Source organism: Malaclemys terrapin, chromosome 10, assembly GCF_027887155.1.
Source record: "Malaclemys terrapin pileata isolate rMalTer1 chromosome 10, rMalTer1.hap1, whole genome shotgun sequence".
NCBI classification, from domain to species: Eukaryota; Metazoa; Chordata; order Testudines; family Emydidae; genus Malaclemys; species Malaclemys terrapin.
In genome coordinates this window covers 43,296,037-43,308,045 of record NC_071514.1, presented here as the reverse complement: position 1 = coordinate 43,308,045, position 12,009 = coordinate 43,296,037, and the positions used below count along the sequence as shown (strand labels likewise).

Below are 12,009 nucleotides of genomic sequence, written 5' to 3'. Positions count from 1 at the left end.
TGATATTCAGAGATCCCAGCCCAATGAATATGTGGTGATATGATGAATAGGAGCTGTCTGCTGTAGCAAGTTTCAGAGTAACAGCCGTGTTAGTCTGTATCCGCAAAAAGAAGAACAGGAGTACTTGTGGCACCTTAGAGACTAACAAATTTATTAGAGCATAAGCAGTCCACGAAAGCTTATGCTCTAATAAATTTGTTAGTCTCTAAGGTGCCACAAGTACTCCTGTTCTTCTTTTTGCTGTAGCAAGTGGGTGTGCTACATTACTCAGAGTGGTTCGTGAATTATTTCCAGCTCAGGGAAAAGACAATATGACCTTAAAACCAGAACAGATGAGTCACAAGCTGCTGCTGCTGGGTGCTCCATCACTGCAAACTCATCCTCTGAGTCTAGCTGGTCAGAGACACACACATTCTTGCTGATGATACCAGCCATTATCAGAGCTAACCTCACACCTGGCAGGACCCCAAGCTCCTAGGACAAAGGGAAATTCGGGGCTGCCCTTGGTAGTCTCAGCAACCCAGAACCCAATTCCCCACTCTTTAGTCTCTGGGGAACCCTCAAAGGCAGCTCTTGGCTCAGGTTCTTGACTTTTGGAGCCTGCTGTAACCACCTACAGGGAGGGAATCTGGCCAGGCATGGGGGCCTCAAGCAGTCATTTGTCATGCTTGGGTTTCAGCTTGCTCCCTCCTCCCTTTGTCACTGGATCCATTCTTTAGCTGGCAGCTTCCCAGCTGGGATCTCAATGGTAATTTAGCGCTAACAATAAGCTCTCTGGGAGCCCTCATTAAAAAAGGGGAAGGAAAAATTTGCAACTGGGGAAAAGCAACAATGGGGAACAGAAAGTTCTTTGTAAATGGTTTCCAGGGCCCTGAAAGACAGGGGGAGGGGCAGTGAGTATTCAGGAGAGACTTCCAGCTGTGATGCAGGGCAGCTTGGCCTCTGAGCAGGCACATGGGGGATGGGCAATGGGGTGCTGTCCCGTTAGACGCACTGTAGCATGGGCAATGAGGCATAACACCGACACTAAGGGGAGCCCTCTGTGGGGAGTCCAGGCCGTGGCGGAATACAGGGTCCTACATGGAGCTCTCTCTTGGCTGGCACACCCCGTGATAAGAGATGCTGCTGCTGCAGAGGAAGAAAAGGGGAAAGGAAATGAAGTGGTGGCCCATTTAAGAGATACTGCGGCTGCACGTGGAGCTAAGGGGCGTGGACCCCTTTAACAGATGTTACAGCATGGGGGAATGAGGGCTGCAGTCCTCTGCAGAGCTCCTGCTGCATGGGGCTTTTAAAAGATGCGGCCCCTTTAAGGGATGGTATTGCTTCACGGGGGGAGGTAAGGAATGCGGCCCCTTTAACTGCAGCCACCGCTGCCCCTGTCACTCGCAGGCCGCGTGCCGAGCGTCTTGGGCGCCTCCCCATTGGCCGATGATCTACGTGGTGTCACACTTCCTTTCCCACCGCAGCTTGTGCCTCCGCTGGTTAAAAGAATCCGTCCGCCCCGCCTCCCCGCGCGAGCCAGGGGCGGGCGGCGGAGGGATCCGTAGGGCGGCCGAATTCACCTTGAGGAGCGGCGGGGCGGGGTCGCAGAGAAGCTGAGGCTTTCGGGGAGAACGGACGTGGTGAGGAGCAGCAGCAGGTACCGGGCGGGGGGAGGTCAGCGTGGTGCCGCCACCTCCCAGGCCGGAGCGGGTCCTTCCTAGGGAGCCTCCGTTCCCTCGCGCTGCCAGCCGGCCCTGTCCGGAGGCGAGGGGCCGGCTGCTGGGCGGCGCGGCCCCTCTACCGAAGCCGAAGGGGCCGCGCTCTTGGTGGGGCGGGGATGCTCAGGGGTGGGGGTGCCGAAGCTCGCCCCTCCTCCGCGGAGCGCGCAGCCATCGCTGCCTCACACAGAGCAAGTCTGTCCGTCTGTGGCACGCGGGGGCACGTGCGTGATCCGAGCTCCAACTGCCCCCTTGGGATCATGTGGGGTGCTGCTGGAGCCCCACAGTGCCCGCTGCAGCCCCGTAGCGCCAGCCTGTTGTTACAGACTGGGGGCTCCTGGAGCCAGATGAGACCCTCTGATGCACCACATTAACATAACAAAGGGCTCCGTCTTGAGGCGGGACAAACAGAACTTCCGTTGTCAGTTTCTTGCTTTTACTAATTCTATAAAATATGACCTATAGAAAGATGCAATTTTACTCATAAAGGCTCTGGTGAAACTCAGTCTTTTTAACCTTCACTGTTTCAGTGTTGTAGGGGAATCCACACCAGGGTGACATTCAGTAGAGGAGCAAAGGGAGACTAACATTTGATGGAAAGTGAGGCATTTGAGAATCTTTCAAAAGGTTTTTTGTTCTTCCTCTGTCCCTTCATCCTGTGTTTGAGATGTCCTAATCCTACAGTGAGGAGTTAAACTAGGTTAGCTCTCCTTAGGTCAGCCTTTGAATGGATCTTGTAGCATTGGTTAGTCTTGTGAGACAGGGTGGGATCATGTTGCATTGCATACCAAACCTGGTCAAACGTGATCTGATTGCCAATAGAAAGGGCTCTTTCAGATACTGCAGTCCTGCAATGATCTGCATTTTGGAACTGATGCCATTTTGTATGGTTGCAAGGGAGGATCTCTATAAAACCTACTGCTATTAAGTTAAAATTGTGAGGCCAGTGTAAAAGTGTGATAGAATTAATCATTAGAGATGCTAGATCAGTTGTACTGGTGACCCCTTTCACATAGCAAGCCTCTGTGTGATTTCCCCCTCATAAATTAACACTTGTTAATATATTTAACACTATTATAAATTCTGGAGGCAAAGCAGGGTTTGGGGTGGAGGCTGAGAGCTTGTGACACCCCCACCCCCCCATGTAATAACCTTGTGACCTCCTGAGGGGTCCTGACCCCCAGTTTGAGAACCCGTGTACTAGATTTTATCCCAACTTTCCCTTGCACAGGCAGGACTGAAATACAAATGCCCCATGATGGTATCCTGAGACTGTATGTGTGAAACAAAACCGGTCCCCCTCCCCCCCCCAGCATATCTCTTATGCGTACTATTGTAAAAATGGCAGAGATTAAACCTCCCTACCCCAATGGGTCTATTGGCCCAAACTAACTGATAAGAAACTACTTTGTGGGCAAACTTGATGGGTCAGGCTGCTGCAGCACCATGCAGGGTGACTCTGGTGTCTGCTGGGATTGTTCAGTGGTGTGAAGGGGGTAGAAGTGCAGATAGCACTGCTGTCACAACCCCTTGTGGCTGGCTGTGACACTGCAGCTTCAGAGGTGGTGGTCTAATGCGCTACAGCACAGTGCTGCAGTATTACAGCTGATGCACACTGCAGGAAAAGAAATGTGGACGAGTTGTTGTAACCTTAGTCAAATAACAGTTCCTAAATTGTTGCCCTGGATTGAACCTCCACTTTTCATCTTAACATCTGGGGTTTTTTTGGATGGGTGACGTGTAAAAGTAAACTGAGCATGCAAGTATCCCTCAAAAGAGGGAACTAAATATACCATTATCTGGAGTGTTCTTTGAACAGGATTCCAGTGTTGGTAAATTTTGAAACTATTACCCTATTGATGGATGATTATCTTTGTAGTGTACTATGCCTCTAAGGTAGAATTAGCTAGAATACTGTATTATGTTCTACCTTATTCTGTACTTCTTGCTTTGTTTCAGATTAATACCAAACACCTCTGGAAAACAATTCTTGGTTTGGTTCAGATATGTGGGTTTTCATATACTACCGTTAGAGCCATGTCTTCAGATAGAAATGTGTGTACTTTTAACTGAAGCTAGCTAGCAATAACCACACTTCTTAATTACCCCTGCATTTAAGGGGAGATAAGTAATCAAACTGGGTTGATATGGCACTGAAGTAACTCTGAGCTACTAAAAGGGGGAAGTGATTAAGCAAATTGCACTTATTTCTGGCTGCAGCTACAGGCTGTAGAATTTGCAGAAAGAAGCTTGGGTTCAGAGTTGCAAGATATTTCAGTTTAGGGGTGCAGGGGGTCAATCAGACTGTGGGAGTAAGAGTTGAATCAAATGGAAAAGGGAGTATTTGCCACCTCCCACACCAAGTGGGCTGTAGTCCACGAAAGCTTATGCTCTAATAAATTTGTTAGTCTCTAAGGTGCCACAAGTACTCCTGTTCTTTCTCCCACACCAAGAGAGCTGGCAATATCCTAAATGATGCTCACTTAGATCAGTATATGGCTCAATAAACTTGTTAGTGACTTAGTCATCTCTTCATTGCACAGGCAAGTGAAGGCCCCTTTTGAATGTCTCCTGTATTATGTCTGTGTAAACATGTCCAATTTATTTTTTTGATAGTCATCTGTACTTTAGTAAAGACTGTGTGTGTGTGTGGTTTTTTAAAAAAAAAAAACACCTTTGAAACATGTTTGAACTGCTCTTTTTAGAGTCAGATTTGTATGAATAGTATTCTTGTTACAAAGCATTGGAAACTTCATTGCTGTCATCTCAGATTAATAAAAGTAGAGTAGACTTTTTAAGTGGTCATGTTTCTGGCATCCCAGCTACTTTGGGATACAGCACCGCATAACAGAAAATGCTGCTTACGTTTGTATTACTTAACATTCAAAACGCTGTACAACCTGCTAATGTTTGCACAATCACTGAAACCTAGCAGAACAATTATAACTTCATCCAGTGTCAAGAATCTTAGACTTGAATCTGATTATCTACAGTCATACATCAAGGGAAACTGAAGTGCAGTTAGCCTCTTGAAATCAAGAGCTTTTATAAACAGACCTGGCCACTCTCGGCCTTTCTTCCTGTACCTCTAACCCTTCCCCCAAAATAGTGTTTGGGCCATGGTAGGGGTATCAAGATAATCCTTCACTAGAGAATTGAAAAGATATAGAAAGGTTCAAACATGGTTTGAGAACAGATTTGGGGGTGTAGCATAATGCATCTTGAGATAGTTCTCACTCACACTCTTCTGTTGTGGCTAGATAATTGCAACAAACTCAAGTTCTTCCAGCAGAAAAGTAAACATACTGTGAAATCATAAGATCCTTAAGGCTGTTTTATGTCTAAAAAGATCCTTCTGAATTTTCTAGAGATGAAATCTACAAATTCTGGTTAAAAGCTGGTGGTAAATAAGGCAGTAAGTTTGATATTGCATTGAGGCAATCTAACATCTAAGTATGCAGTTAGTCTAGATCTGTGTGCCTCCACTCCTGGGTAAAATGCTTAGAATTTGGATCACCTATTTAGTATATAAATAAGACCTGCGGCTGCCAGCAGGGTAGGAAAGAGGCCCCTCTTGATTACATAAAATCCAAAGCTGTCTCCATTTTGCTAAAGCTGTAGATGTGTGGTCAGGATAAATCACGTGGGTGTGCCTCTTTCCTGTCCTTTGGCTTTGGACAGCAGCCTGTTCCTATTCCTAGGAGAGGCTATATAGTCCCACCTCCTCTGGAAAAGCAGCAGAGCTTAGCTGCAGTGTGTTGTGATGGATAGCACGTAGGAAAAAATAGAACAGCAGTAGCGGCTAACAGCCACTACTGAATGAAGTGCGCAGAAATCTAGGAGGGATTTCAGTTGTGTGCTGTTCTGCCTGCATCTATAAATCCAGCTAGGGCTCAAATCTTCACTCTACCAATCAATCTGTTTCTATTCCTTCGAAAGACATCACTGGCCTTATTTGCTGATAGCATAAGGGGGAGAACTCTTGGATTTTTCTGTAATTCTGCTTTATTGTAGTTGCTGTGGTAGCACATGCAATACAGATAAGCGGTGCTAGCATGTTTATGCCTGCACCAGGACTGCTAATTACTTTTGGAGGGGTTATATGATCTTGTTATTAGCATCAATCTGACCCATTAATCAAACTTATAGTGAGCTCAATTCTTCAGGGGGTGCAGACTGAACTAGATCATGTTAATCTGACAGATAATCCATTCTCATCCAGGAAAAGTACTGATGTCTCTCAAACACAGCGCTAGTGTGGCCTTCCCACCTATCCTTTCCAATCCAGTTAATTTGTGCTTTGAAAATCAGAGAAACATTAGCATCCCAAAGCTGCTGGCTGAATGCCTGTCTCTGAAGATACAGGTTTAGAATCTGCAATTTAATGGTAGCTGAGAAAGGTGTTCTGAATCATTTGGGTGAAGCAGAAATTGCTAGGTGGTCCTGAATAATCTGTAGTATCTGTCATGCTGTCTGGAGTGGTTCATGATTGACTGCCAGCCTCAGGGCAGAAGGTGCCACCAGACTCCTTGTTGTTTTTGTAGATACAGACTAACACGGCTACCCCCTGGTACTTGACAAAAAGTAGGACAGACACCCCAAACTGGTGGTATGTTCTATAATTAGATATCGCCAACCCAATAACACAGTGATCCAAGCATTCACATTTAACAGTCTTACTATAGTCAGACTGGAGTGCCCATGGGGATGGTCTATCTTGCCACCCACGCAAGCTGGATAGATGGTCACTTACAGTTAAGATCACAAAATATTCAGGTTGCTCCTAGTCACTTACCCTCAGAACAATTTGTACCTTAGATCTCACACCAAAGACAATCCTATTTATTAGCCAAGGATTTATTAACAAAGAAAAATAAATTAGGCTATGTCTACACTACAGCACTTATAGTGGCGCAACTATAGCGCTTGTGGTAGAGAAGCTCTAAGCCAATGGTCTGTCAGCTTAAAGCTACCACCTCTTGCAGAGGCCGGACATGTTGCCAGGAGAAGCTCTCCTGTAGACATAGCGCTGTCTACACCAACACTCAGTTCAGGATAACTTACGTCCTCAAGGGTGTACATCAGTGGTTCTCAAACTTTTTTTTTTTGTATTGGTGACCCCTTTCACGCAGCAAACCTTAGTGTTGCCCTCCCCCCCTTCTAAATATAAAAGCATTTTTAACATCACTATTATGCTGTAGGCAAAGCAAGGCGTAGACATACTTTTTTACAGGTTAAAGCAGGCAACGTATAAGCACAAATGAATTAGTCTTAGGTTCCTAAAGGTGACTGATGTAGTTATATCTGTCCACTGAATGTCTGTTAGGGCTACTGACTAGGCTGACTCTGGGGAATCTTTTTGTTTCCTAGCTCCAGTCCTTTGAGAGTCCAAATAGCAAACAGAACCATTTCTTTTTCTGAACATCTTTATATGCCCTTCCCCCCGGAGTTCAGCCTGATCTAGGGCTCCTGCACACAACTCCTTCATGATGGGATGGGGCAAACAACAAAGCTTTTGTCCTACAATGGCCTATTTAGTCTTGATAGCCCTTCTTGATGGGCAAAGGAACCACTCTTCCTCCTTGGGTTAACAAGTTCACAGCCAGCATTTTTACAATTTACATACCTTTACCCTGATATAACACGAATTCGGATATAACACGGTAAAGCAGTGCTCTTGGGGGGGGGAGCGCGTACTCTGGATCAAAGCAAGTTCGATATAACGCGGTTTCACCTATAACACGGTAAGATTTTTTGGCTCCTGAGGACAGCGTTCTATCGAGGTAGAGGTGTACTACTTTGTAGCATGAGATACAGACCTTACAAATAAGATTAATGCATGCAGCAGTTTATAGAGTCTAAATATATCTTTATAAATATAACACCTGTCTTGAACAATATTAACATACAGCTGAGCTGGTCTGATTTCCAGGTATGAGTTTGTCCGTGCTCAGCTGATGTCTTCAGCCTCAGCAAGAGCTGGCACCAGGTTTACCAGTATCGCAGAAAAGATTGTAAGATGGCCACCAAAATGGAACATAGTTATATAATAGTTCAGGGCTATTCTCTGCAAAAGCTATAGGACAGTGGAACAGTATTTTCTGCTGATCAGAAAAGGAGTTGGCAGACCCTTCTTAAACATATACATGCCAGAACTAGGTTTGTGTTGTAAAAGAATTCTAACTTGCTTTGGGATGAAGGTAAAATTGCTTAAAATCTAGGAGCCCCTTTCAATCCAAACTTGATTCATAGCTTCTGGCTCTCTAAATATGGGTAGTAAACTTCCTGCTCCTGAGGGATTGGATTCCTAAACACACCGCTAACTCATCTCACTCCTGCCTTCCTTTCCTTACTCTTCCTGTACCAGTCTTGAGTTGTGAAGGCTGTACAAGAACAACTCAGCATGACTGACTGGCTTTTTTATATGAATAAATTTGTACTCAGGACGAGTAGAAGACCCATCAGACTTGCTTCACTCATGGTTCAAGCTGACTTAAACCTGAATCTTCAGAGGCAGCAAAACTAGAATCCACTGATGACCTGTCATGTTACCTGCATGCAGTCTGTTTTCTGGCTCTTATAGGCCTAAGAATATACTTTTTAAAAAAACCCACAACTCTCCTTTGAGTGTGGAGGTAGCTACCTAAGTAACGTCCTTCTGTGCCTGCATGCTTGTTTTTATACTGTGGGAAAACACTTGAGAGTTAAAAATTGAGGTAAGGTTAACCAAGTGCAAACTTTTAGATAATTCAACTTTTCCTTGTATTATGAGACGAGACAATGAATATTTAGGCAGGAGATTAACCAATTAGGTGTATACTGCATGGGCAGGTGTGTGTGTGTGTGTGTGTGTAAATGGGAAGCCACAGTATGGGTTGGCATGCACTTGGCTAACTTCAAATAAGATGCTTCTTCCTATTGTACTTTCTTTCTGGCCTTGTTAAACTTCCTTGATTGTGGGCTTCAGAGAGGAGTGTGTTGGCTGCTGTCTTCTAGAATGTTGTTGGGCCCAAATACGGGTGATGGATCCCCTTTATAAAATCAATAACTGCTGTCTCCCATTTCCTCATGTACAGTTATTGGGGTTTGATTTCTCTCATCCTTTGTTCCTTCCTTCCACTTCTGCCTCTAAAGGTTTAGCTGGCTGAGGAGCAATGTGACAGATCAAAACTTGTAACTACTTTCTTCTGTTGCAAGAAATTTGTCTAAGCTCTTCCAATGCTGGATAAGGGCTGTCCTTCTGTAGCCTTTCCTATCCAGTCACCTTAATTTTGATGTTGTAAAAGGAAGCAACCGAGATCTGACCTCTCCTACCTTCTTAGGGTATGTCTTTGCTACCCGTCAATACGGCGGGTAGCAATCGATTTATCCGAGATCAATATATCGCATCTCATTAAGATGTGATATATCGATCTCCGAACCCACTCACCGTCAACTCCGGAACTCCACCAGAGTGAGCGGCGGTAGCGCAGTCGACAGGGGAGCCGCGGCCATCGATCCCGCGCTGTCTGGACCCCAGGTAATTCGATCCAAGATACTTCGACTTCAGCTACGCTATTTGCGTAGCTGAAGTTGTGTGTATATCTTGGATCGATTTCCTTCCCCACTTCCCCCCCGAGTAGACCAGCCCTTTGATGCTTCTAAGCAGCAGCACAACTAGAGCTGTATATCCCAGGCCAGTCTCCATTTTAATATCAAAAGGAACATACTAATTCTGAACAAACACAGACCAGTTCAGACATGTAAGTGCATCTTGCCAGAGACATGTGAGGCTAGGCTCTCTAATAAACTTGGGATTTACTAGTCGTGTGTCCTAATGAAATCAATCTGATTTATTCCTACTCTTATAAGATCTTCATTGTCTTGAGCAAGCCGTGCCGATCTGCATTTTGCAAAAGTTTCTAAAATGTAAAATGCCAAAAATAGTACTCCAATCTTAACCTGCAGCAGAGTTCAGTGAATTCTTCCTAGAAAAGCACTGTAATTTATAAGCAGGGAAGTGCAAAAACATAGGGCACTATTATTATTTATTTTATTTTATTGCAAAACTAAAGCCACATGCAGGAAAACACACTGTTTCTATATTCTTGATGGTGCTTTTCTTTCCACCTCCAACTTCCCTGGCCCAGAAAAGCCAACGTCACAATGCCTGTGATCACTGTTTCTCTGACTTTTGAAAAGATTGTCCCTAATGGGATTCTGACTTCAAATGAAACTTTTTAAAAGCAGTAATCTTATCACAGAGTGAGTGTGAAATACAGAAATTTAAATTAGAGTAGTTTGTAAATGACTGTTATGGGTTTTCCATGAGGTGCTGGCTGCATTTAACACCCTCCGCCCTCCTTTTTTTGAAAAGCTTGTGACTCAGTAATAGCCTGAGAGCCAGTGGACTGTCAGTTTCCATCTCAGTTGCTCATCCCTTGTACAGAGCCAGATGAAATAAGATGCTTCATATTGGTTCCAGAATTGTCTTGCATTCAGATAGTGCATGCTGCATATTTTGATTTATTGGTGTCAATGGGCATGGGGAGAACTTTTGCTGCTACAGTTCTTTCTCATTCATTTGTGAGAATATACAGTATACTACTCCCTAATGCATTCAGCTATTTAGACTATACAAGGTGCTACATGATATAAAGGTTTTGCTTGAACTCTTCAGAGGCTTGCACCTGAAATCTAGGCTGTGATGACTGGCTACGGGATATTTGGGAATGAACTAATAAATATTAAACCAGCTGCATCTTAACTGCTCCCCTTCTGCAAATCAGTCTTCCTTCTTAGTAAGATCTAAGTATTGCTCCTCCCATCCATAAGTTATTTCCTATGTTAGTCAGGCCAACCAGTAGGAAATAACTAAACACTTAATCCATCAGAGGACCAAAAGCAACCTAAACGGTTGTCTGGAAGTCTGACACTCTGTGTTCATGTGTGAAATTGCCTTTTCAGGGAACTGCTTTGTTTTTAATATCTAAAAAACTCTTGCATAAGAGTGGGGAGGAAGTGGTTTGATATGAAGGAGCTAATGTTTCTCCTTCTGTACCACCTCCTCATGCTGCTGGGAAACAAACTATGTATGCTGGAATAGCCATGTACCTTAATGTAACCTTACAATGCTTCTAATATGGACAGACTTTCATGTGCCTTCATTTCTACCTCAGTGAGTCAACACCTTCCCATGGGGCTGGATAAGAGAATACTTGCCAGAGTATACTGAGGTTTTCAGTAGCCTATGTCATTGCTGTAAGTCTCTGTATCATAATGAGGATGCAGTGAGTCAGAGCTGCCTTGCGAGAGAAACTGCACGTAGATGCAGAGAAATTGGAAGGCCTGACTGGCAGAGGTGGGTGAGGGAGGAGCTAAGCTTCCTGAGTGAACCATCTTAAAACAGCATGTGCTCTCCTGTGATGTCAATGCTTAATACATGGTGGTAGGATCATAGGGGATATTGCTTCTGCGAAGGGCTATAGGTGTAGTCATAATGCTCAAGTTTATCACAGTGCTATTCTAATGGTCAGGTAGTGTCTCCTTCAGACACCCTCAGCTTGAAGGGGTTTTATGGCACTAGCCTTAATTTGTATGAGGGTGAAAGTTTGTATAGGTTCTCTGTGTGGTGCAGTATTGATTAAACTTAAGCCTGTTTAGCTGTTCAGACATAAAGAGTTGGTTTTAAACTCCTACAGGATTAATCCATAATGTTGATTAGGCACTTGGGTATAGAAGAGACTTCAGCTCAAAAATGAACCTTTTGAGTTCTACATCAAGGTGCATATTATCTGTAACAAGACTTTGGCACAATAATAACGTTCACTGTGGTATAGCTACTACAGTCTGTAGATACTTGAGGGCAGAGACAGGAAACTGGTTGAGGGAGTAAGGATGAGGGAGCAGCATAAACTATGGATGTATTTTGGACCAACTGTAGGAAAACTACAGCAGTGGTCGGTCTTGCTGTTGCCTGAGTCCTCAAAACTGGTCACAACTGCAGGCAGTGTTCCTAGGCTTAACCCCCAAGTGTAAGCATTCCTAGAACTCAGCACAGGTGTTGTCATCATACTGCACTTGCATAGTAGCACACTTGAAGACTGGCCTACAGGGAGGGGTGTGAATTGTAGAGTGCTCTAACTGCCCCATGTAGACCCTGTTGGCATGAACTAAAAAGGCACCAGTGTGTGTTGTCCTGTGGACTACATCAGCATGCACTAAGTACTTTTTTGTTTACACCAGCAGGGTGTACGTGGGGCAGTTAGAGCACTCTACAATTCAAACCCCTGTAGCCTGGACTGCAGCATCATGTAAACAAGCCCTAAGG

At 44.6% G+C, this 12,009-nt stretch overlaps 1 protein-coding gene across 3 annotated transcripts in view; it reads left to right on the top strand.

Annotated features, from left to right (window-relative positions):
• Nucleotides 1-1,536: 1,536 nt before the first annotated feature.
• PKM (pyruvate kinase M1/2) overlaps nucleotides 1,537-12,009 on the top strand; it is a 42,168-nt gene continuing 31,695 nt past the window's right edge. For 2 of the 3 annotated variants that reach the window (XM_054042776.1, XM_054042777.1), the window contains exon 1: nucleotides 1,537-1,639. The gene's annotated coding sequence lies outside the window, so the exon portion shown is untranslated. The remainder of the gene's footprint in view (nucleotides 1,640-12,009) is intronic. The other variant, XM_054042778.1, reaches the window with a different exon arrangement.